The sequence below is a fragment of the Capricornis sumatraensis genome, chromosome 16 (genome assembly GCF_032405125.1).
Source record: "Capricornis sumatraensis isolate serow.1 chromosome 16, serow.2, whole genome shotgun sequence".
In the NCBI taxonomy this organism is placed as follows: Eukaryota; Metazoa; Chordata; class Mammalia; order Artiodactyla; family Bovidae; genus Capricornis; species Capricornis sumatraensis.
The window spans coordinates 6,714,673-6,739,388 of record NC_091084.1 but is presented as its reverse complement, the minus strand read 5'-3'; the positions used below and the strand labels follow the sequence as shown (position 1 = coordinate 6,739,388).

Genomic DNA, 24,716 nt, shown 5'->3' with positions numbered 1-24,716 from the left:
TCATGTCACAGGTTAAAGGAGAAAGGCCTTCTCTCCTTTATTCTTGGAGCAGTTATTTTTCCAACAGTGTGACCATTAAAGGGATTATAGCACTTTGAGCACTGGGTTCTTTGCAAACCCACAGAAACCCCAGCCTTGGCAGGGATCAGTGTTCACGTGTAGGCAGCAGCGGTCATGGGAAAGGTGCTGTCCTCAAGTAGTGTGGAAGACAGGAGTCTATAAAAACAGCATATTGAGAGAATACAAGAGGATTGTTCATGACGAGGTAGAAAATAAAGCCTGAGAATTCAAAACAGAAATGAATATATTAGAGGAAGTTTTAATGGGTGGTGCAAGGGTGGGTGGGCGGGGTACAAGGTCCTGCATTAAATAGTCTGAAGTAATGAAAGAGTAAACAGTGCATGTTCAAGTTCAAGGGTCCTTACCTGTTGGTGTAAGGTGGCGAAAGAGGCCGTAGAGTTACACTGCAGACAGTAGTTTGCACAAAAATAGGCGTGTTGTAATGCACTGGGTGACTTCCAAAATCACTGGAGGCTGTAGCAGCAGGCTCTGGATTGAGCTTCCAGGAACTCCTACCAGTGATGGGAAAGCTTCCGCTTGAACTGTAACAAGCCATCAAATTAGGAAGCTGCCAGCCACAGTTTTACTCTGCCTCTCACAGTTTACATCAGCAAAACGGAGGCCTCTTAACTCTCCACTTGACAGAGTTTCAAATTCAAATCCATAATGATTTCACCAGGTTGGTGGAACCTAAGTGATATCTATAATATCAGTTGCAAGGAAATCTGGGAAAAAAAGTTGTCAGCCTTTCAGGCAATAGATTTGATGAAGACACAGAAGAAAGAGATTAGAATGGATGCCAAACAAACCAGTGCACAGAAGCCGCCATAACTGCATTTAGAAAAGCTACTACTTCAACCTCTACTTTACATAGTCTACTTATTCAATGTATTTGTTGAACGACTGCTATATTTTAGACACCATTCCTTGGTTCCCCAAATGAACAAGATAAAAAGGTAGAGAAAGCAATTTGGATTCTTTTTCTCTTATTTCTTTTCTTCTTCTTTTTTTTTTTTTCTTCTTTATTCTACTTTGGAAGCAGGATTTGGGGTAATACGATTTGGAGCTGAGTGTGCCTTCTGCACGAAGTGCCTTTGTCTCTAAGAAGGACAGGCTGAGACAGTCCAGCAGAACCAGAGGCTCAGAACTGGGTGTGTTCTCAGCCCCAATGGGGAGAATGGCAGGGATCACAAGGCTGCTGTGTTTTATAGCTCTGTTCACCAGGGTAAAGAGGAGAAAGGGATTTGGACACAAGCCCTCCTCGTGATAAAACTTACTTGACTATAATGTCCTTTCATTTTATTTCAGAAGATAAGTCTGGCCATAGCAGCTAAACGGAAGAAACAGGAACACTCAATTGAGCAGAAATGCAAACAAAAACTGGAAGTGACTGGGCAACTGTATCGAGGGAAACTGACTCCAGACTGGGTAGTTTAGAATGGCTGTGAGAGGCAGAGAGGAAACTCGTGGGGTGCAGGTAGCTCATTGATACATTCAAATATTCACAGCTTTCAAAAGGTACAAGGAAGCCAACTATTGCCCAGGAAGATTCTTCCCCCAAATGTTTCCTTTTTTATATTTTCTGATTTGAACTGGAAATATTATGAAAAAATGTGGATATTGTAAACAAAAAATATGAGAAAAATAGCAAAGAAATAGTCACAGTTTGGAAATATTTTGAAGTTTGGATGAAATGAATTATTATTTAAAGAAAACCAGCTAATTTATTTATAACTAGCTTGATTTTCTTTTGAGGGGTGGGGCCTGGGGACAGAATTCTGAAAGAATTCTATTTAATGGAATTGTCCAAAAGGTCAACAAAGTGCTCAAGCTCATTTATACCTCCACAGACTTTTTTTAGATAGAGGAGTTTTTTGTTCTTTAGTTTCCATTTTATAAATTAGAAAACTGTAGAGAGATACAGATTCAGTGCTGAGTCTAATGTCTCATAATGATAATTGCTGCCTTTTACTGAGGGTGTTTCGTAGGGTAGGTGTTGAAAGACATTTACTTTCATTACAGTTAATCCTCATAACACTGCCACAGGAGTGGCTTTTCCCCCTTTTGCAAATTGGAAGCCAAGACCAAGAGATGCTAAAGAAACTACTAGCGGTTGCAAAGCCAGTGAATACTCGAGCCACCATGTGAGACTAAGCTCACGCGCATTCAGAGCCCACGTGTCTTCAGCACCCTGCGCAGCTGTCACCAGTCTACCACCCTGCTAGGTCTAGACGTGCTAACAGTCAAAGCCTTGATATTCAGCTCAGCACTTCACTGAATGATAATAATACGTGAATACATAAGCATCCCCTTTGGCCCTCCTATGCCACACTTGTAGCTTGCATTCTTCTCTCCCGGAAGTTTCTTCCCTTTTCACAGTCTTTTTCCTGTTGTCTTCAATTATGAAATCAGCTGCAAGACTGTTTGTTCCTTTACTTAGAAAAATACACTCAGCTATTTGGATGGTGGATATGATTCTCTCAGAATACTAAACTGTCTCATTGACAATTCATGTCTATACAGTATCTGGATGCATATGGGCTCATCTGATCAAGAGTTAGCATGGGCTCTGACTTGCAACACCCTAGAAAGACGTGGGGTAGGTTGAATGACCTACTAAGCAAGAACAAGAGTCATTGCCACAGGCTACTTCCCTAGCCACGGAAGTCTGGACCATGAGACTCTGTTTAAACTGTAAAGCAGGAATTCAGAAACCATTACTTAGTCTCATCGTCATATTCAAGTACTGCCAATAGCAAAAGCAGGAATGGAAAAGAACAACTCTTGGCAGTGCAGAGGAATCCTCCAGGAATCTCCCTACCCTATGGTGGGGTCCAGCATTCCTTTGGTGGGTCTTCCTTTCAAGAGAGTTGTGCTATGAAAGCAACAACCTAATCCATGCATTGAATTTTTAATTGGCTGATTCTGCAAATAGCAGCTTCGTAGACAAAAAAAAAAAGGCCTTTTATTTATTTAAATTATTTTATTTTATTTTTCTCTTCTATTACTTATTATTATTTTTTTTTTTTTACTTTTGTGGCGAAACCAATACAATATTTATTTAAATTTAAGATATCAAAATTATACCATTAAAGACAGTGTTTAGTTACCTCAACAGCTCTAAACCTAATCTATATATTGACTTTCAAAGAGTTCACCAGTCCCCTGAATTGAAAGGAAGACAGTGTCATGCACTATAGACATGTAGACATGCACTTTTGGGTGGGCGATGAGGAGAAAAAATAAAAAGGTCTGAAATAAAAGAGGAATATAGAGCTTAAAAATACAATCCTGTGATAAATCAAAACAAGTACAAACTGTGCAAAAACAATTTTGATTTACACAGAAAAACAAAAACACCACTGAATTATTTGATAGCAATAGTATTAAATATGGGAAGAAGATAATAGGAGTTAAAGCAATCTAAAGTTCTTTTGGTTTTCTGAAAGAGGACTAATTTTAGATCATGTAAAGTTAAATGAGCACCAGAATGTTTTAGGATAGACAATAAAAGAAGAGAAATAGAGAGTTTAATATTCAAATTGTAAAGAATTAAGGATAAAAAGCAAACAATCCAAAAAAAGTAGTTTAATAGACACAAATAAAATTACATCAATGAATGCAAATAATTAGAGCAAATAAAAGAGAATAACTGTTTTGGTGAAAGGCGAAACTTGTCAGTCTAGACAAAAAGATAAAAAAATCTCACTATGTGTTCTTTCTGAGAGGTACATCTGAATCAGAACAAAGAAAAGCTGAAAGAATGAAAAAGGATACACAACAAAATTATTAAAGTAAAGAAGGCTGGTATGACTGATCATAGACTTTAAAGCAAAAATAATTGCTAGAAAACCAGAGTGAGGCTGTATTGGGAAAAAGTGGAATTTTCCAGGAAAATGTAACTATTTCAATATTGAAGCTTATGGATACCTAAAATTTTTCTTTAAGATACATGTATAAAGTAAAAATTGACTGACTCCAATAAAAATGTGGTAAATTCACTGTTATGGTACAAAGGTTCAAGCTGTCTCAGTTATCAATACATGAGGCTGATCAAAACTCAGCAATACTACAGAAAATATTAAAAAATGCAAGCAACACAAATTACCTAATGGGCACATAAAAATACCTATTTGTTGTACAATTCTTTCTGGTACACAAACAACTTTTGCTCAAATTTATCATGTATTAAAAAAGCAATGTGGACAGCAACTGCAGCCATGAAATTAAAAGATGCTTGCTCCTTGAAAGAAAAGCTATAACCAACCTAGACAGTATATTAAAAAGTGGAGACATCACTTTGCCAAAGAAGGTCTGTATAGCCAAATCTATGGTTTTTCCAGTAGTCATGTATTGATGGGAGAGTTGAACTATAAAGGAGGTTGATCACCCAAGAACTGATGCTTTCAAACTGTGGTGCTAGAGAAGACTCTTAAGAGTCCCTTGGACTGCAAGGAGATCCAACCAGTCCATCCTAAAGGAAATCAGTCCTGAATATTCACTGGAAGGTCTGATGCTGAAGCTCCAATACTTTGGCCACCTGATGCAAAGAGCCAACTCATTGGAAAAGATCCTGATGCTGAGAAAGACTGAAGGCAAGAGGAGAAGGGGAAGACAGAGGATGAGATGGTTGGAGGCATCAGTAACTCAATGGACTTGAGTCTGAGCAAACTCAGGGAGGTAGTGAATGTGCTGAAGCCTGATGTACTGCAGTTCATGGAGTCACAAAGAGCTGGGCATAACTTAGTGACTAAACAATAGCAGCAAGCCAAAAACAATTTTTAAACATTCTAATCAGTATCAAATAGTACATTCTTGACTATGAAATTAATTTAGCTATCATAATAAAAATAAAACTAAGAAAATTCCATATACTTGGAAGTTTAAAAGAAAACTAAAAATCTCCAAATCAAAGAATAAATTATAGTGGAAAATGGTTAGAACAAAATGATAATGGAAATAAAATATGATATGTGGGCTATTGTTGCAGTAAGAGAAAATGCCAGTGATTATTACACTTTATGACTATAAAGACACAGAAACATAGTTTAAAAGTCTCCCGTAAATAGAACACCAGATACAATTATACAGAAAAGTCTATCAACTATTCATCAAGTAGCTAATAAAAATTGTACAGAATTTCTTTTCTGTAAATAAGAAAAAGTAAGAAATTTTCAATTCTTCTGAAAAAGCTATTTTTAATCTTAATAGCTATAGCAGAAAGGAGCATATCGAAAATAAGTAGACCAATAACATTCACAAGCATACATGCAAAAATTTTAAAATATATTTGGAGACTGATTTTAGGCTTTCATTTTTAAAAAAAGACTTTATGATAAGTATGTATTAATTCCAATAGCAGAATGCATTCTTTATGATTTTATGTCTTCTGGATTCCTTCATTTTTTGTGAATAAGTCAACTCAGTCTTTCCTTGCTACTTTGAAAGGATGTCTCACCACCCCCCCAGATGGTTTTAAAATTTTGTACTTATTTTTGGAGGTTTGTGGTTTACTGTGACAAGTCACAAGTGGAAATACTTTGTATTTATGTTGTTTAGGGTCTTTAGAGCAGTTTGATTGGGTAAGTAACTGTTGCAAATTTGCTTTGGAAAGTTTTTGGTTACTTTATCTTCAAATGTTAATTCTTCCCCATTTTCTCCCTCTATTCCTTCTTGGGTCACCAACCACGTAGATGTTACACGTTTTTACTAAGTCTTAAGTGTCTTTAATGCTTTTTTGTGTGCTTTTTTTTCTTTCCTTTGTCCTTCAGTGTAAATATTTTCTACTGGGAGGGAAAATCTGGATGCTTGGGCCTGGTTTCTCCCGGACCTTCCCATGTGCCCCTTCTCTTTGCTGGCTTTGATCTGTGTTCTTTTGCTATAATATATTATAACTGTGAGTACAATAACTTCTAAGAATTTGAAGCCCTTCAAACATGAGGGCGGTCTTGAAGACCATTAACACACCAACAAATCTAATAAATCAAGGAAGAAATCTAAGATGTTCAATACCTCTACACATAAAATTATAAAACTTTAAAGAAAAACATTGAACAATATTTAATTAAGTTTAAAGATGTTTCACCTCATGAATAAGAAAATTCAGTCATAAAGATGTCATAAAATTTTGAAGAATTATCAATAGTCATGGTGGAATTCTGATCTAAATTTCAAAAGATTTTTAAACAAAATTGATGATTTGGAGTTTTATGTGCAAAAGCAAAGGGTTGAGAATGTCCAGAAGGATAAACACATTGGGGGAAATTGACACACCAAAATAGAGTTATAAATTTATATCAATTAGGACTGGGAGGTTGTGATTCAAGGATAATCTAATTGACCAAAGGAGCAAGAATAGAAAACTCACATGTGAAGCTGTTAATTCTCATCTGATTAATAATTCAAAGTATATGACAAAACTTCTAATTTTTTAGAAGAAAACATTGGAGAATTTTTTTTAGGCTTTGTATGAAAGGGTTCCTAAATTAAAATAATAAACACAATTCACAAAAGAGAGTATTGATAGGTCTACTTCATGACAATGAAAAGCTTGTGTCCATCAAAACAAATTATAGAGGAAGTGAAAATGTGAGCCATATTGCCAAACATATGATCAAGAAAAGACTAGTGTCAAGAATGTACACACAACTACTAGAACTATTAGAAATCAATGAGAGGACTGTATCAAGATGGTGACATGGGAGACTTTCCCGCTTCCCACAGATATATCTGATATACAACTAAACATGGATCAATTCCATCTGAGAGAAATCCAGCAACTACTTGAGTTACTTCTACATATCAGGCAAGTGAGAAAATACCACATTGACTTGGGTATGTATTTCCCATAAATCCTATTGCCATAATCCCATACCCAGCACAGAGCCTTACAACTGGGAAGGAATTCCCAATATCTAGCTTCTTCTTGAGGAGTAAAGGGTTTGGAACATACATCTAGTGACCCATCATTTAAGGATGCCATTCTAGGAATGGCCCCTCAAATCACATTAGCCCTCACTACAGGGCTCTAGCAAGCAAGAATCAATTGCTAAACAGATGCACAAAAATTCTATGAGGCTAACCTCCCCAGGCTCAGTGCAAAGGGAAGAGATGAAAATACCTACTTTTCCCTGGAAGCAGTTTGGCTACATATTGACTCAACTACAGCCTGAGTATCTGGCTTCTAATCAGCCTGCAGCTAGGCTGAGTAAAGCCAAACAATACCTCGGTGGACACTTCACCCACGATCTTTTGCCCTCAGTCTTGTTCCAACAATAAAACCTTCTTAGAAGGAGCTTGTTCACACATCTAACTTTTATGACTGCTACCCAAGTGACAGCATCCTAAATTATCTAGCTCTGATGGTAAATGGAGTTCAGCATTTACAAACACCACATAAGCTTATTAAACAAAAAACAAATGAAAATAATCTTCAGATCAGCACACAAGCACATGCTGAAGCTCTCCTCCTGAACTCAGCACAAAAGGATCAGGCAGAATGTCCATCACTGTCTCCTAATTCATCCCTGGAAGGAATAGGACTCTGTACTTTCCCAACTACTGCTTGCGTTTCTGGCTTCTAATCAACTTGCTGACTGGGATTCTCTCAAGGGCCTAAAAACACTATCTCCCCTGGTTCACTCCAGCAATAAAAGCACACCTTCAGCTTCTCCGTGGAAGGAGCTTGTCCATACATCTAGTACATTACAGTTAAAGCTGCTACCTTACAGACTGGCTCCCAAATCACACAGCTCTGGGAGATGATGAGGCCAAGCATTGATGAGTTCCTCAAGACCACGCAAAACAGTAGTGGTTCTATTTGGGCACACAAGCACTTCTAGCATCTATTCCTTCTGGCTTAAAACAGAGTAAAAACAACCATCACCAAATTTTTTCCTGATAGGAGTTACACTGCCTATCTAATCCCCTGACATTCCTATTTCATGAAGATGTTGATCTTCAAATTAGCTTTCACTCAGGAGAGGAAGGGTCAGGCAATCAATAGTCCTTCAGGAGCCGAACAGGTATATGGGTATTTGCCCATGCTGTTAGGACATCGAAGGACTTCCCTGGTGGCTCAGATGGTAAAGCGTCTGCCTACAATGCAGAAGACCCAGGTTCAATTCCTGGGTCAGGAAGATCCTCTGGAGAAGGAAATGGCAATCCACTCCAGTACTCTTGCCTGGAAAATCCAATGGACAGAAGAGTGTGATAGGCTATAGTCCGTGGAGTTGCACAGAGTTGGACAAGACTGAGCAACTTCACTTTTCTTTCACTTTAGGACACTGAAGTGTCTTGGAACACCATCATCTACTGGGAGCCAGTAAGAACAAGGATGGTGGCTTGAACAATCACAAAGGCTTGAGGGAAATCCATGAGCATAGGTTGCATTGATCGAAGAGATTCATCTCTTATATGAGGAGAGTCTGTCAAGTGTAAGAAAGATGGATGTTTTATCTAATGCATAAACATCAAAACAGTCAAAAGAAAGAAAGAAAAATTGCAGTAAATTACTTAAATCTATATCTCAAGGAACTAGAAAATGAAGGAAATACTAGGTTCAAAGTTAGTTGAAGGAAGTAAACCAAAATCAGAGCATAAATAAATGAAATAAAGACTAGAAAGACAGCAGAAAATATCACTAAAGCTAAGAGCTGATGTTTTAAAAAACTGACCAAAATTAGCTTGCCAAGTTCACTGCAAACATCAGACTCAATGGTGAAAAACTGAAATCTTCTCCTCCATAAGTGGAACAAAACAAGGTTATACATTCTTGCCATTTCTTTTTGCTCATAGTACTGGAAATTCTAGTCAGAAAAACTGGTCAAGAAAAAGAAATAAAGACAACCAAATCAGAAAGGAAGAAGCAAAATTGGTTCTGTTTGTAGATAACATAATCTTAAATGTAAAAATACCTAAAGAATCCACCAAGAATCTATCAGGACTTCAATAACTTCAATAATTTTGTAGGATGCACTATCAATATACAAAAATCAGTTGCATTTCTATATGCTAATAATGAATTAAGAAATTAAGAAACCCTATTTACAATTGCATCAAAAATAATAATATATTTAGAAATAAGTTTGACCAAGGAGGTGAAGTATCTGTCACTGAAAACTATAAAATACAGACAAAAAAAATTGAAAAAGACAAAAATAGATAATAATCTTCAAGGACTGAAATAATAATTATCAAAAATGTGTGTACTACTCAAAACAATCTGCATATTCAATGTAATCTCTACCAAAATCTCAATGATATGTTTTGTTGTTGTTCAGTCACTCAGTCATATCCTGCTTTTTGCGACCCCATGGACTGTCACATTCCAGGGTTCCCTGTACTTTACCATCTCCCAGGACTTGCTCAAACTCATGTCCATTGAGTTTGGATGCCACCTAACCATCTCATCCTCTGTCATCCCCTTCTCCTCCACCTTCAATCTTTCCCAGCATCAGGGTCTTTTCCAGTGAGTCAGTTCTTCTCATCATGTGGCCAAAGTATTGAAGCTTCAACTTCAGCATTAGCCCTTCCAATGAATATTCAGGACTGATTTCCTTTAAGATTGACTGAATTGATCTCCATGAAGTCTAAGAGACTCTCCAGAGTCTTCTCCAACACAACAGTTCAAAAGCATAAATTCTTTGGTGTTCAGCCTTCTTTATGGTCCAACTCTCACATCCATGCACGACCACTGGATAAACCATAGCTTTGACATTATGGATGTTTCTTGGCAGAGTAATGTCTCTGCTTTTTACTATGCTGTCCATGGTGGTCATAGTTTTTGGCCAAGGAGAAAGTGTCTTTTTTTTTTTTTTTAATGAAATAAATACTTTATTGCTAAAAATGCAAACCATCATCTGACAGTACAATTTTTTTTTTTTTTAAAGCAGTGTCTGGGAAGTGGGGTGAAGACAAGTACAGTGAAGGGAGGTGTGGAGCCAAACAACATGTGATCTCAAAAGGTTTCTTTCTCAGCTTGAAATCACTGAGATTCATCAGAGCTGCTGCACTTGTTCACAGTTTGATCTTTCGATTTGGACCAGTCTGTTCCAATATTCACCCCCTAAAGGACAGTGGGTCGTTTATAGCCTTTGGTCATACAAATGAAGATGCTACAGTGTGCAGGTAAGTTTTCACTTCTTTAGGGGAAATGCCCAGGTAATGATTTTGGGCATACGGTAGGCATAGATTCAATTTTTAAAGAAATTATGGGAGGATGTCTGGAGTGGCTATGCGGGTTCTCGCAACACTACAGGGGACCCAACACCCAGGTCAGCAGCTGCAGACTTTGTGTGCAGTATTCTAGAAGATTCCTAGCATAGCTTAACATTTAATTTGCAAACCCTTATTGACTATTGATGAGCGTCTTTTCCTGTGCTCACTTGTCATCCATACATCTTCTTTGGTGATCATTTTTCATTGGGCTGTTTGTTTTCTTATTGTTGAGTGTGAAGAGTTCTTTGTATATTCCAGATACAAGTCTTTTGTCAGATATGTGATTTGCAAATCTTTTTCAGATATTGTATTTTCGAATTTTAGAATTTCCATTAGGTTCTTTTTATACTTTTTCTTTCTCTGCTAAGAGCTTCTGTCTTTCCATTCATTTCATTCCATTCATCTCAAGTGTTTGATTTTGATGGAAGAAAGAAGTAATCAGTGATGCTCCAAGAGTCTCTCAAGTGGAGCCAGCGAACACCAAGGGCTTGCACTTGTCCAGCTGGGATGGATGCACTCTGCCCCATGACCTGATGGAGTCCCGATCCCCATGCTGTGTGGTGAATCCAGTGTCAGCTCAGCTTCCAAAGCTTCTGCTTTCTGTTTGAGTCTCCACAGCAAGGCTGCACCTCTGTGGTTGGTGTCAGGCTAGGGTAGTGGTTCATGCAGAATTCATCCTTTTTGGTGGTTCGTGTGGAATTCTGTAACTTTGACTCCAGGACAAGTATCTTGTGGAATATTTCATATCCCAGATTTTATCAACCAAAATAATCAAGTGGCAGCACAAAAGATAGGAGTTTACTTGGGGTCTTAAAAACTGCAATCTAGAAGACCCAGATTCAGGTAACCTGGGAAGGGTGTTCAGGGAAGAGAGTCAAGGACCGCTGAAGACAAAAAGACATGAGGCCTTTTTGTTCAAAGTTGCCTGGCCTGACGCTGATAGGAGCTGGAATACACTTGTCCTAAAGGGACCACGACACCACCTTTATGGCTGAAAGTGAAGAGGAACTAAAAAGCCTCTTGATGAAAGTGAAAGAGGAGAGAGAAAAAGTTGGCTTAAAGCTCAACATTCAGAAAACCAAGAACATGGCATCCAGTCCCACCACTCCACGGGAAACAGATGGGGAAACAGTGGAAACAGTGTCAGACCCTATCTTCTTGGGCCCCCAAATCACTGCAGATGGCAACCGCAGCCACGAAATCAAAAGACGCCTACTCCTTGGAAGGAAAGCCATGACCAACCCACACAGCACACCCAAAAGAAGAGACACCACTCTGCCAGCAGAGGTCCGTCCAGTCAAGGCCATGGCCCCTCCAGCAGTCACGCATGGACGTGAGAGTCGAACCACAAAGAAAGCTGATAGCCGAATTATCAATGCCCCTAAACCGTGGTGTTGGAGAAGACTCCCGAGAGTCCCCCGGACTGCAAGGAGACCCAACCAGTCCACTCCAAAGGAGATCAGCCCTGGACGCCCACCAGAAGGAAGGATGCCAAAGCTGAAACTCCTGCACCCCAGCCACCCCATGCGAAGAGCTGACTCACTGGAAAAGACCCTGATGCTAGGAGGGACCGGGGGCAGGAGGAGAAGGGGATGACAGAGGACGAGATGGCCGGACGGCACCACCAACTCAACGGACCCAAGTCCGAGCGAAATCCGGGAGTTGGCAATGGACAGGGAGGCCTGGCATGCTGCAGCCCATGGGGCCGAAAAGAGCCAGACACGACTGAGTGACTGACCCCAACCAAAAGGGACCACGAGTCGTTTTAAGGCCAGGGCCCGGTGAGTAGACAGACTGTCACCAGGTTCTGGAGATGTTCTGGGTAACTTTACTGAGTAATGGGCTCAGAGTCCATTCAGGCTGGGACTACATAATTCCTATCCTGGGAGGCCTCTGTCTCCATCTGAGAGACTCTTGGAGCATCACTGACTCCACTTTGCTTTTCCTGAGAAAGTGTCTTTGTATTTCATGGTGTAGTCACCATCTGCAGTGATTTTGGAATGCAGGAAAATAAAGTCTGCCACTATTTCCACTGTTTCCTCATCTATTTGCCATGAAGAGATGGACTGGTAGCCATGATCTTAGTTTTTTGAATGGTGAGTTTTAAGCCAGCCTTTTCACTTTCATCAAGAGGCTAGTTAGTTCCTCTTCACTTTCTGCCATAAGGGTGGTGTCATCTACATATCTGAGGCCATTGATCTTTCTCCCTGCAATCTTGATTCCAGCTTGTGTTTCATCCAGCCCAGCGTTTCTCATAATGTACTCTGCATATAAGTTAAATAAGCAGGGTGACAATATACAGCCTTGATGTACTCCGTTTCCAATTTGGAACCAGTCTGTTGTTCCATGTCCCATTCTAATTGTTGCATCTTGACCTGCATCCAGATATCTCAGGAGGCAGATAGGGTGGTCCAGTATTCCCAGTTTGTGAAAGACTTTGGCATAGTCAGTAAAGCAGAAGTAGATGTTTTTCTGGAATTCTCTTGCTTTTTCTATGATGCAATGGATGTTGGCAATTTCATCTCTGGTTCCTTTGCCTTTTCTAAATCCAGCTTGTACATCTTGAAGTTCATGGTTCATGTACTGTGAAGAATAGAAGAGCAAATAATAATAGAATAAAAGAATAGAATGGAATAAGGATAACAAGATAAATTGGAAGTGGTCAAATAGGAGATGGCAAAAGTGAACATTGACATTTTAGGAATCGGTGAAATAAAATGGACTGCAATGGATGACTTTATATCTACTACAGTGGGCAAGAGTCCCTTAGAAGAAATATAGTAGCTCTCATAGTCAACAAAAGATTTCAAAATGCATTACTCACATGCCATCTCAAAAATGACAGAATGATCTCTGTTCATTTCCAAGGCAAACCGTTCAGTATCACAGTAACCCAGGTCAATGCTCCAACCACTAATGCCAAAGAAGCTGAAGTTGGACAGTTCTATGAAGACCTACAAGACCTTCTAGAACTAACCCAAGAAAAAAGATGTCAATGCATGATACAGGATGCTGGGGGTTGGTGGACTGGGATGACCCAGAGGGATGGTACGGGGAGGGAGGTGGGAGGGGGGTTCAGGATGGGGAACACTTGTATACCCGGGGCAGATTCATGTTGATGTATGGCAAAACCAACACAATATTGTAAAGTAATTAACCTCCAATTAAAATAAATAAATCAAAAAAAGAAAAAAAGATGTCCTTTTCTGTTTTGATTGAAATGCAAAGTAAGAAGTCAAGAGATACCTGGAGTAACAAGCAAGTATGGCCTTGGAGTACAAAATGAAGCAGGGCAAAGGCTAACAGAGTTTCACCAAGACAACACACTGATCACAGCAAACACCCTCTTCCAAAAATACAAGAGATGACTCTACACATGGACATCACCAGATGGTCAATATCGAAATCAGATTGACTATATTCTTTGCAGCCAACGATGGAGAAGCTCTATACAGTCAGCAAAAACAAGACTGGGAGCTGACTGTGGCTCAGATCATGAACTCCTTATTGCAAAATTCAGACTTAAATTGAAGAAAGTAGGGTAAAACACTAGACCATTCAGATATGACCTAAATCCAATCCCTTATAGTGAAAATGGCAAATAGATTCAAGGGATATGAAGAGTAGCCCCTGCTCACTGCAATTAGAGAAAACCCATGTGCAGCAATGAATGAGCACAACCAAAAATTAAAAATAAATAATTAAAAAAATAAAATATGACATATATATGTATGAATATTATTCAGCCTTTAAAAAAAGAAGGAAATCATGACATTTGTGACAACATGATTGAATCCAGAGAGCATTATGCTACGTGAAATAAGCCAGCCAGAGAAACACAGTTACTGCATGGTATCATATGTGAAATAAGTCAAATTCATAGGAGCAATAGAACAGCCACGGCCAGGGGCTGGGGTAGGGGTGGGGTTGAAATGGGGAGAGGTTGGTTAAAGAGTAAAAACTTCCAACTATAACATGAGTAGGTTCTGAGAATCCAGTGTAGTTGATGGTGATGATAGTTTTTAGCCCCGTAACATATAATTGAGATTTGCTAAGAGTGTAGATCTTAAGCAATATTACAAAATAAATAAATATGAGAGGGTTATGAATGTGTTAATTGATCTGGCTGAGGAAATCTTTTCACAATGTATACATATATCGAGTAATCACATTTTACACTTTAAATATATTATAATTTTATTTTTCAGTTTTACCTCAAGATAGTCAAAATATCAATAAAAAGAAGATAACATCCCACTACATAACAACAACAGAAATTTCACAATGAACCTATGAATATATGACCAATCTCACTATTAACCAGAGAAACCCATGAGATAATGAGATGTCATTTCATTCCAAAGAGATTGGCAAAAAATTAAGTTGTCTAAAATATTAGGTTCCTTAGAAGATACAGATCAATTGGACTGCATTTTTGGTGGAGAGGCAAGGACAGCCACTTTGGAGAACAGTCTCATAATAAAATGTGAAATTGAACTTTTATGTACTCTAAGACTCTATCATTCCATTATTAGTTATATACACTAGAGAAAATTTTGAATATGGGTTTAGGAATCATTTACAAGAGCTTTTGTTGGTTTACTGTTCATAATATCAATAGCAAAACCTAGAATTAAACCAAATATCCATTTATTAGAAAGTAGATATATAAATGGATTTCTTGTTTGCAATATTGCACAATAGAATGTTATACAGCTAAACCCAACTCACATGGCTGATTCATATAAAGTTAATTTTAGTGAAAAAAAATCAATTTCCTGAAGACTACAAGCAAATATGAAGCTCAAAACAAGCAAAAATAAATGGCATACTGTTTAGACTTTAAAACACATGCAGTTAAACATTTTTTAAAGGAAAGAATTGATGTATGCACAAGATAATGGATGCCAGGGCAAGGAGTAGAATTATCTGGCAGAAGACAGCAAGGTAACAGCTTGTGTTCTTTTCTTTTTGGTGGTTGGTGAGTACATATGTTTGTTTTACAGTTGTTTTCCAGTCTGTACATGTGTTTATATATACTTATTTTAGTAGGATATATTTCAAAACAAATGAAGGAAAGTATTCTCATAACAGCCATTAAAAAGATTGAAAGTGAAGTCGCTCAGTCGTGTCTGACTCTTCGAGACCCCATACACTATTACCTGCCAGGCTCCTCTGTCCATGGGATTCTCCAGGCAAGAGTACTGGAGTGGGTTGCCATTTCCTTCTCCAGGGGATCTTCCCAACGTAGGGATTGAACCCGGGTCTCCTGCACTGCAGGCAGACGCTTTACCATCTTAGCCACCAAAGAAGCCAGCAGAGACTTCCCTGATGGCTCAGATGGTAAAGCATCTGTCTATAATATGGGAGACCCGGGTTTGATCCCTGCGAGGGGAAGATCTCCTGAAAGAAATGGCAACCCACTCCAGTATTCTTTCCTGGAAAATCCCACGGATGGAAGAGCCTGATAGGCTACAGTCTACGGGGTTGTGAAGAGTCGGACACAACTGAGCAATGTCACTTTAACTTTTTGGACTTCCCTGGTGGCTCAGACGGTAAAAGTGTCTGTCTACAATGCAAGAGACCTGGGTTCAATTCCTGGGTTGGAAAGATTCCCTGGAAATTAAATATGGCTAATTTTCTCAATAACGAACACATCTCCAGAACAAGGAAATACATCATGAATTAGGGAAATTTCTGTCTATGTTTCTATTGTCTCATTTATTTTGTACCATCAAGACTTTCTGACATATTTTTTGAGATTTTGTTTTATTTTTCTTTCTCATATGCAACAAGCAATCTTTTCATATTCTGACACTTTAAATTTTTGCCTAAGATACAGTTAGTTTTAAAATTGCTATTTTTCCAAATATAAATACATGTGCACAATGTCCTACAAATTACTCAGAGGATATTTTCAATCATCTTTTCACTATTTTTTAAGCTAGAGTTATTTAAGTGACTTAAATAAAAAGCATTTTTTGGCAAATATTTCATAACTAAAGATAGCTTCATCAACAGGAAGAATCACAATGTTTCCAAAGCTCAAAGATAAAACTAATAAGATTTTGGCTATCATTACCTGTCCTCCCAAGTGACAAGGCATTTAACAATGAGACAGTGGGTGTTCCTTGAGCACTATTTTCAAACTTTCTCCTCCGCGACAGGATTTACTTCTTTGTCAAGGGAGACTGTGCTGAAATGTTAAAATCACATGGATGCATTTATTTTTTACTTTAAGATTACTGAATAAGACATATACACATGTTGAGTTGCCTCAGTGGTTTTCCCTCATTGCTGCATAAGGCAGGAAAAATTGCTCTTAAAGTAATATTCATACAAGGTTTCTCGAAGGATCAGGGGAAGGAAGCTGTCACAAAAGGTCTGTTCTGAAGACTAGGCACTTCGGCCCTCTGTGCCTCACTTGCCTCAGTGACATTTATTCAACTTACTCGCTGGCTCTCCAATTGGGAAACAGGCTAAGACTGCAGGAGTCCAGCAGAAGATACATTCACTACCATTCTTAAGTTTTCTGAAACAGAAACTTGTCCTTCTTTGAATGACTATCCCATTTTCTGTGGTAGTTAAATAATTAACAAAGTCATCAGGGGATCATAACATCCTCACTTTTGGCTTTTGAGGGACTTACATGGCAGTGTACAGGGATAAAAAGCCACAGAATAAACACAGCACATTATATATTGTTTAACTTCACCCAAAAACTTAGAGGTGAAACTTTTGGTAATTTAATCTGGTGTGAAATTCAAATCATTTTTACAATGAAACAGATAAAGACTTGTTACAGGAGGGTAGTCACAATTTGCATTCTGTTTTAAAGATAAAGCTTCTGGCTTCAAAAATTTTTCCGTTTTATCAAATCTCTTTAGAGATTATGTTTTCAGATGCCCTTAAGCAATCTCCTGTGGTCATGCATGTCCTTGCCTCTGCTTTGATGGGGTAAGTTTGAGATATGCTACCCTAAGTTATTCCAGGATTAGACAAAACTAGATATTTTTTAAAGGAAGAATCTGTGTTAGTGTGCAACGAGACAAGCCAAGGTACTCCAAAGTGTTGATCTTACTTGGAAATTGACTTCAGTCAGTTAAGTTCAGTTCAGTCACTCAGTCATGTCCGACTCTGCAATCCCATGAATTACAGCACGCCAGGCCTCCCTGTCCATCACCAACTCCCGGAGTTCACCCAAACCCACGCCCATTGAGTTGGTGATGCCAACCAGCCATCTCATCCTCTGTCATCCCCTTCTCCTCCTGCCCCAATTCCTCCCAGCATCAGAGTCTTTTCCACTGAGTCAATTCTTCACATGAGGTGGCAGAAATATTGGAGTTTCAGCTTTAGCATCATTCCTTCCAAAGAACATCCAGCATTGATCTCCTTTAGAATGGACTGGTTGGATCTCCTTGCAGTCCAAGGGACTCTCAAGAGTCTTCTCCAACACCACAGTTCAAAAGCATCAATTCTTCGGTGCTCAGCTTTTTTCACAGTCCAACTCTCACATCCATGCATGACCACAGGAAAAACCATAGCCTTGACTAGACGGACTTTTGTTGTCAAAGTAATGTCTCTGCTTTTGAATATGCTATGTAGGTTGGTCATAACTTTCCTTCCAAGGAGTAAGTGTCTTTTAATTTCATGGCTGCAGTCACCATCTGCAGTGATTTTGGAGCCCAGAAAAATAAAGTCTGACACTGTTTCCACTGTTTCCCCATCTATTTGCCATGAAGTGATGGACCAGATGCCATGATCTTTGTTTTCTGAATGTTGAGCTTTAAGCCAACTTTTTCACTCTCCTCTTTCACTTTCATCAAGAGGCTTTTTAATTCCTCTTCACTTGACTTACTACTAGGAAATACCTCCCCCACCCCTTGCACTAAGAATCATTGTGCTTCCAAAATTCTGTATACCTGGACTGATGAATAATTAGCAGGAGGTTAGAGACAATTTTTACCTCAACAGAAGGCATAGAGAGAATGAAGACTTCTTTTTTTTTAATTAATTGAAGTTGTCACAACAACTCTTCTTAGGAAGTGAATTGAAAGACAGAGGGTAGAGAGACAGTACACCTTTCAGGCAAGGCAAGGCGACCCATGACACATTTTATGTGGAGAGGGGGGTGATTGGCATTAGTCCCCCGGAGGAAAAAACTATGTATTTGGAAGAAAATGGGGTTGTCGTATGGCAGGGAATAGCAAGATGCCACCTGTCATTGGTCAGGGTCAGGAAAGAGATGTCACGCATGAGCAAAGAGGATGAACTGACAGACAAAACTGACTTAGAGAAGAAGCAGTGCCTGAAAAAGAAGGACAACTGCCTGTTTGTTCAAACAAATTATTCAAGACGGATGACAAGGTTTGGGGCACAATAAGAAGTAGTGCTCTCCATGTTTTAAGTTCCTCATTTATGAGATAGAATAATATCACACTTCAGGGCCATGTGATTTAAAGAGATAATTTAAATCATCTGGGATAGTGTCTGGTATTAAGCACTGCATAAATGGAAACTACTGTCGTTGTTATTGATATTTACTTGTATGAAACCTACATTGACTTCTCTGTGGTGAAATAAACCCAAGATTGTAATGATGTATGTAGAAATGTGTGAAAACCTCCAGTAAGGTACCAGCTGAGCCACCAGGAGGGCTCTGTAAGATGCAACAGGGACTGTTCACTTACACGTCTGGTGTAGCCCAGTGTGTTCTTTGCGACCCCAAGAACCACAGCACACCAGGCCTCCCTGTCCATCACCAATTCCCGGAGTCTACTCAAACTCATGTCCATCAGGTTGGTGATGCCATCCAGACATCTCATCCTCTGTCGTCCCCTTCTCCTCCTGCCCCCAATCCCTCCCAGCATCAGGGTCTTTTCCAATGAGTCAACTCTTCGCATGAGGTGACCAAAGTATTGGAGTTTTGGCTTCAGCATCAGTCCTTCCAATGTACCTCCAGGATTAATCTCCTTTAGGATGGACTGGTTGGATCTCCTTGCAGTCCAAGGACTCTCAAGAGTCTTCTCCAACACCACAGTTCAAAAGCATCAATTCTTCAGCACTCAGCTTTCTTTATAGTCCAGTGTGTTAAAAGTGAAAGTGAAGTCACTCAGTCGTGTCCCACTCTTTGCAACTCCATGGACTGTGGCCTATCAAGCTCCTCTGTCCTTGGGATTTTCTAGGCAAGAGTGCTGGAGTGGATTGCCATTTCCTTCTCTAGGGGATCTTCCCAACCCAGGAATCGAACCCAGGTCTCCCATATTGCAGGCAGACGCTTTACCGTCTGAGCCGCCAAGGAAGCAGTCTAGTGTGTAGCCACAAGTAAACCAGAAGATATTCCCTTCTCTTTTTTTCCTTAGATGCTCAGCCCTCAAGTGGCTTCCAGCAATCACCTCCTCTGAACCTCAGTGATAGAGATGTTCCAAAATCTAAGAATAGTTTTAACTACAGATAAAGTTTCCATTTTACTAAAGTTACCTGCCTATGAAGTTATATATCCTTCTTGCTGAGAAGGGGTATGAAACTTTTGATGACTCACCTGCACTTTGCATTTGCTTCCAGTTGCAGGTCATTATGCCACTCCCTTGATATTTTACCCTGGTCACAAAGATGGTGTTGAAAGCCAAGGCTTGTGGGCACAACATTCTTAGGCAAGTCCTTGTCAAACTTCCCAGTGTACATAAGGATTCCATGAGCTCCAGCTGAAATGCAGATGTGACTCAGGAGATCTGGGGACCCGAGAGTCTCTGATTCTAACAGGCACCCAAGTGCTGCTGAAGCTGTGGGTCTACAGAGCACTCAATGAAGAGTAAGGCTCTAGACTTGGAGAAGGCAGGCTGAGCCAGGCTGGCTTGTTGACTGCTTCCTGCTTCTTGATTTTATGTCATTTGTGAGCAGCTCAGCAAAGCCCCATCACCACCTTCCCCAGAGTTCTTCCTAGCCGCGCTGCCATGCTGCTTAGCCAATATTTAAAGGCCAGGCTAACTCATGCTGCAGGGACTTCCTGATGCACACCGGATTAAAGTAGTGAGTATGTGGATTTTATTCATTGGGAAGGTCTGCCCTTATGACTGTTTACAGAGAAAATGACATGCATATTGTACGAAAGCACATTTTGTTTCTGTGATTACAAAAGATCAAGAAGAAAGCTATTTCCAAAGAAAATTCTGTTTGTCAGCTACCAAGAATTTAGCTGACTCACTTCATTCCTTTTCTCCTTTTGGCAAAACTTGCCCAGCCAACCACAAAATGGCTCTGGGAGGTACAGGTCCCAGCAAGACAAGAGAGAAGTATTCTCTTCACAAGAAAGCCCCTTCCTTCAAAGGTATTTACTTGAAATTTCTCTTTGCTATTTTCACATCAATCCTGAAGTTATTTTCCAGCAGAGTGTATATACATTTTAATCAGCATTATCTCAAGAGGAAATGCTATACTGTAGTTAATGGCTCAAGAATTATGATAAATACAATTGCCTGACAGTCATAGTTTTGTGTTAACTGTACGATTGCTGTTCATGCTTTGTTTATTCAAAAGTCATGTTATTATCATCTGCAGATAATTAACATTTACTTCCTCAGAGCATAAGCAAGGCAGTGCCATGCTGGCCAGTGATTCTGTTTAACCTCCACTGCAAGGAGGTTGTGCCTACTCAGTATTACTCTGTGTGATGGAGATTAAGATGATGAAAGGTTCCTTTTTGTGATGCCTTAGAAAAATGTAACAAAGGGAAATCAAGAGTTGCTCAATATATTCTACAAAACACAGCACTTTCTCTGTCCTTGTTCTTATTCTTCCTATATTTTAGCTTCACACAAGAGAAATCACGTCTGGCTTATACATTAAAAAAAAAAAAATTGAACCATGAAACATCAGAAGGCAGTATTGTTTACCAGTGTCATGTTGAGCCACAGAGAAGCCCAAGGCAGAAGAACTCAACAGTACTGATATTGTTTCTGCTTAAAAGGTTGCTACTTTATTCCCTTTTGGAAGGGTTTGGCATTAATTTAATTTTTAAGGATATCATATTAAAATCTTTGTCTTGATTGCTAGTTTCTTAACATCCACTTAAATATTGTGCCAAGACTAGGACCTTACCCCAGGCTTGGCCCTGTCATTAGAGAGGTGATAATCTATTTAACAGCTAAGAAAAGAAGACCACTTATAAAGAAAAGACTGAGTTGATGCCACTGTGTTTTGAGAAAAAGGGGGAAAAAATGACAGGTTGGATTTTCATGAATTGGAAATCAAAGCTAATAGGATGTGGATGTGGAGCTGACTCTTGAAGCTGCAGGGAGCAGGAGGAATGCTGTGAGCTTTCTCAAAAGTTTCTTCTCTTTCTTAAAATCATCTTGTAAAAGAAAAGCCTTTGCTACAATTCAACATTATTAGTTTAACTGGATTTTGTTTTAATATGTCTTCTATATAGTAATTCACAGCTTGTATCAAAGGTGACTTTTAATGCCCATAATTTAGAAGCTGAGAACCAAGTGAGGTGGTAGCTATTTCTCCTAAATGCCAGGCTATAGGATTACTGTGAGCTTACTTTCAAACTAAGACTTCATTCTGGGAGTGGTGGCTTCCTTTCTCATTTTCATCTTGAGGCAATCCTTAGCACAAGCTTAGTTAGGAAGCTGGCTTCGGGGGAGAAACCACAGACTTCTGACTCACAGTTCATATGATACTGGGCAAAGTAACCTCTAAGTTTACTGTGTCTGTTTTCTTTCATGTTAAGAGACAGGAATAATATGTTCCTGACACACATGCCTCATCAGGTTGTTTCCAAAGCAGTTCACATGAAGTTGCTTTATAAATTACACATGGCTTTATTCACTGTCGTGGGATGACCTTGAAATCACTAAGTCATACATAGGAAACGCTCACGTAGATTTATCTATATGAAGTAAGCTGTAGTTAAGGAACACCTGTAGTTGCAATGAATGTATTGTAGTTTTAAATACCATCACTCACCACCTCCTCTCTCTATTTAGTCAGTAGAGATACAAATGGGCCCAATCAAGTATAGTCGATCTATACTCAGTCAGTTCACTGACCAAGCCACCGACCCTGCGTGTGTTATTGCAATGGCCTCCTACCCAGTCCACCTGGCTACACTCTTGACACACACGCCTCTTCTCCCCACACCCCAGTCTCTGCCTCTGCGTACAATTTCCTTTCAGTCTTGCAGCCAAAAGAATGATTTTTAAATGTGAGTCAAAATGCATCATTTTTCTACTCAAAACCTGCCAATGGTTGATCAATTCACTCAGCATAAAAGTCACATTTCTCACAAGTCCTATAAGATTCTTCAGAATCTTATCCCTCACCACTTGTCTGCATTGATCTTCCATTATCTCCCACTTGCTTCCTACATCCCTGACACATTGACCTCCTCTCTGCTTTTTGTCTCCATGTTTCCCCTGGATCAATTACTTAAGTTCTCAGTTCCTCAGTTTCCTCATCTTTAAAATGGGCTTAATAATAGTACGAACTTCAGGGGATCATTGTTAGGTTAGTTAAGTTAGTTAAAATACCTAAAACAATGGTTGCACATAGTATTTAAAATATTCAGTATTATAATTTTTGTTACCGTCATCTGATTTTTTTTCAGAGTATCTAATTATTTAACTCCTGAACTGACAATAATCTCTGAAAGGATCATATTACCTTGCTGCTTATTCATATGTAGCATCTTTTAGCCTCCATTACAGGTAAATACAACTCAGAAACTTCAAATACAATAAGGTTTTCCTGGCCTAACTCTTTCTGCTGTGTCTTATGTGCTCATAGTTTTCCCTGAATTCCCTTTTCTTTGTTCATTGGAAAAAGGTTTTTTTCTATTTTCTCTTGTATTTTTTTCTTTCTAGTTCTGTTCAATGCCATTTTCCATTTTGCCTTCATATTTATAACCCAGTTTCCCCCACATTTTGCACCTTGCCTTCCACTCTCTGTCTTCAATTTTTTCCCACAGTTTTCACTATAACTTCTTACTATCTCACATGGGAGCAAGGGCCCATTCATTTAGACTCTCTGGAAATCTTGTATTTTGATAGAAAAAGACTGATTTTCTGGCCATGTTAAAAATAGAGTAATTCCTTGAAGGAATGAATGATGGGGCCAGATTATAATCTGATAAATGAAACTTGAATGCAAGGTAAAGATGTGGTCACAAGGAAAACAAAGACTCACCCCCTGGTTCAGGATTCTGGGTTAGAATAACTCCAGCAGCCAGACTGACTACATTATAAGCTTCAACCCATGGGTCCATCTGTTATGTTTTCTCAGCTGGGGATGGAGACTGGAATTAGGTAGGAACAAAGACTCCAGGTGGCCCTGAAGCATCCCAAAGTGGGATAGGCAGGACTGGGAAAGGCAGTGAGTGCTGGCAGGGGCAAGGCAGTGAAACTGGGCAGGACCTTGTGAGGCCTTCTCAGGGACAGATCCCCGATATTCTCCACCTCTTGCTTATGAAAAGAGCTTCAGTCTCCCAGGACTTCCAAATGGTAAATTTAATCAGAGAAGTGAAAAAAATAAAAGAAGAAACAATAAAAATAAAATATAACATGGAAAAGTAAAATAAAATAAGAGAAAAACACAAAAGAAAAAATCAAGCAAGGCAATAATAGTTTAGCCACGAAACAAAGTCAAGGACTTAAGTTCATCCTCAAAGGCTATTGACAATATCCTGAGCCATATCCTTAAGTTACTTTACAGATGCTTAAACCTCCACCAGATGGAAAATTCTAACTGCATTATGATCGTGAGCACATAGCCCTCAGACCGTCTCAATCCTGAAGACTGAATAAGCTGACCTCCGTGACATCACCCAGTGACCTCACGCTCAATCAACTAAAGACTTGCTCATGAACTGACCAAGCACCTTGCAAACCACACTCCTCACCTTGCTTCAAAACCCCTTCCCTGAAAGCACTGGGGAGTTCAGCTACTTGAGCATAAGCGTCCCATTCTCCCGGCTTAATGCCTTGTACTAAATGCTGTACTTTACTTCGCCACAGCCCGGTGTCAGTAGATTGGCTTTACTGCGTGTTGGGCAGATGGATCCCCATCTGGTTCAATAACAGTGGCACCAGTGTGTCCACTCATTATCCTTTTCTTGCTTTAATAGGAGATCTATCTCATTCCATTTATATTTTGTGAAAGAGTTTAAGCTTAATAATTTTTAATCTCAAGCCTTCATTTGCCTTTCAAAAGCACAATTAAATGGAAATTAACCTTTTCTGTAGCTGGTATCTACAAGAAGCCAAGTGGTTTGGATAAAAATACTTTTACCATTGCACCAGCAACAGCCCGTATCAGTAAAATGATAAGGAGAGAAGGAGAAATTCAGAGGAAAGGGCATAGCTTGGGGATCAGTTCAGTTCAGTTAAGTCACTCAGTCGTGTCCGACTCTTTGTGACCCCATGAATCGCAGCTCACCA

At 39.3% G+C, this 24,716-nt stretch overlaps 1 non-coding gene and 1 pseudogene across 1 annotated transcript; both read left to right on the top strand.

Moving 5' to 3' along the window:
• The window catches only part of LOC138092754 (RNA-binding protein EWS-like), an 82,458-nt pseudogene that overhangs the window by 31,974 nt on the left and 25,768 nt on the right, over positions 1-24,716 (top strand).
• On the top strand, positions 8,127-8,199 carry TRNAC-ACA (transfer RNA cysteine (anticodon ACA)). The gene has a single exon. It is a non-coding gene; the product is annotated as a tRNA-Cys (tRNA).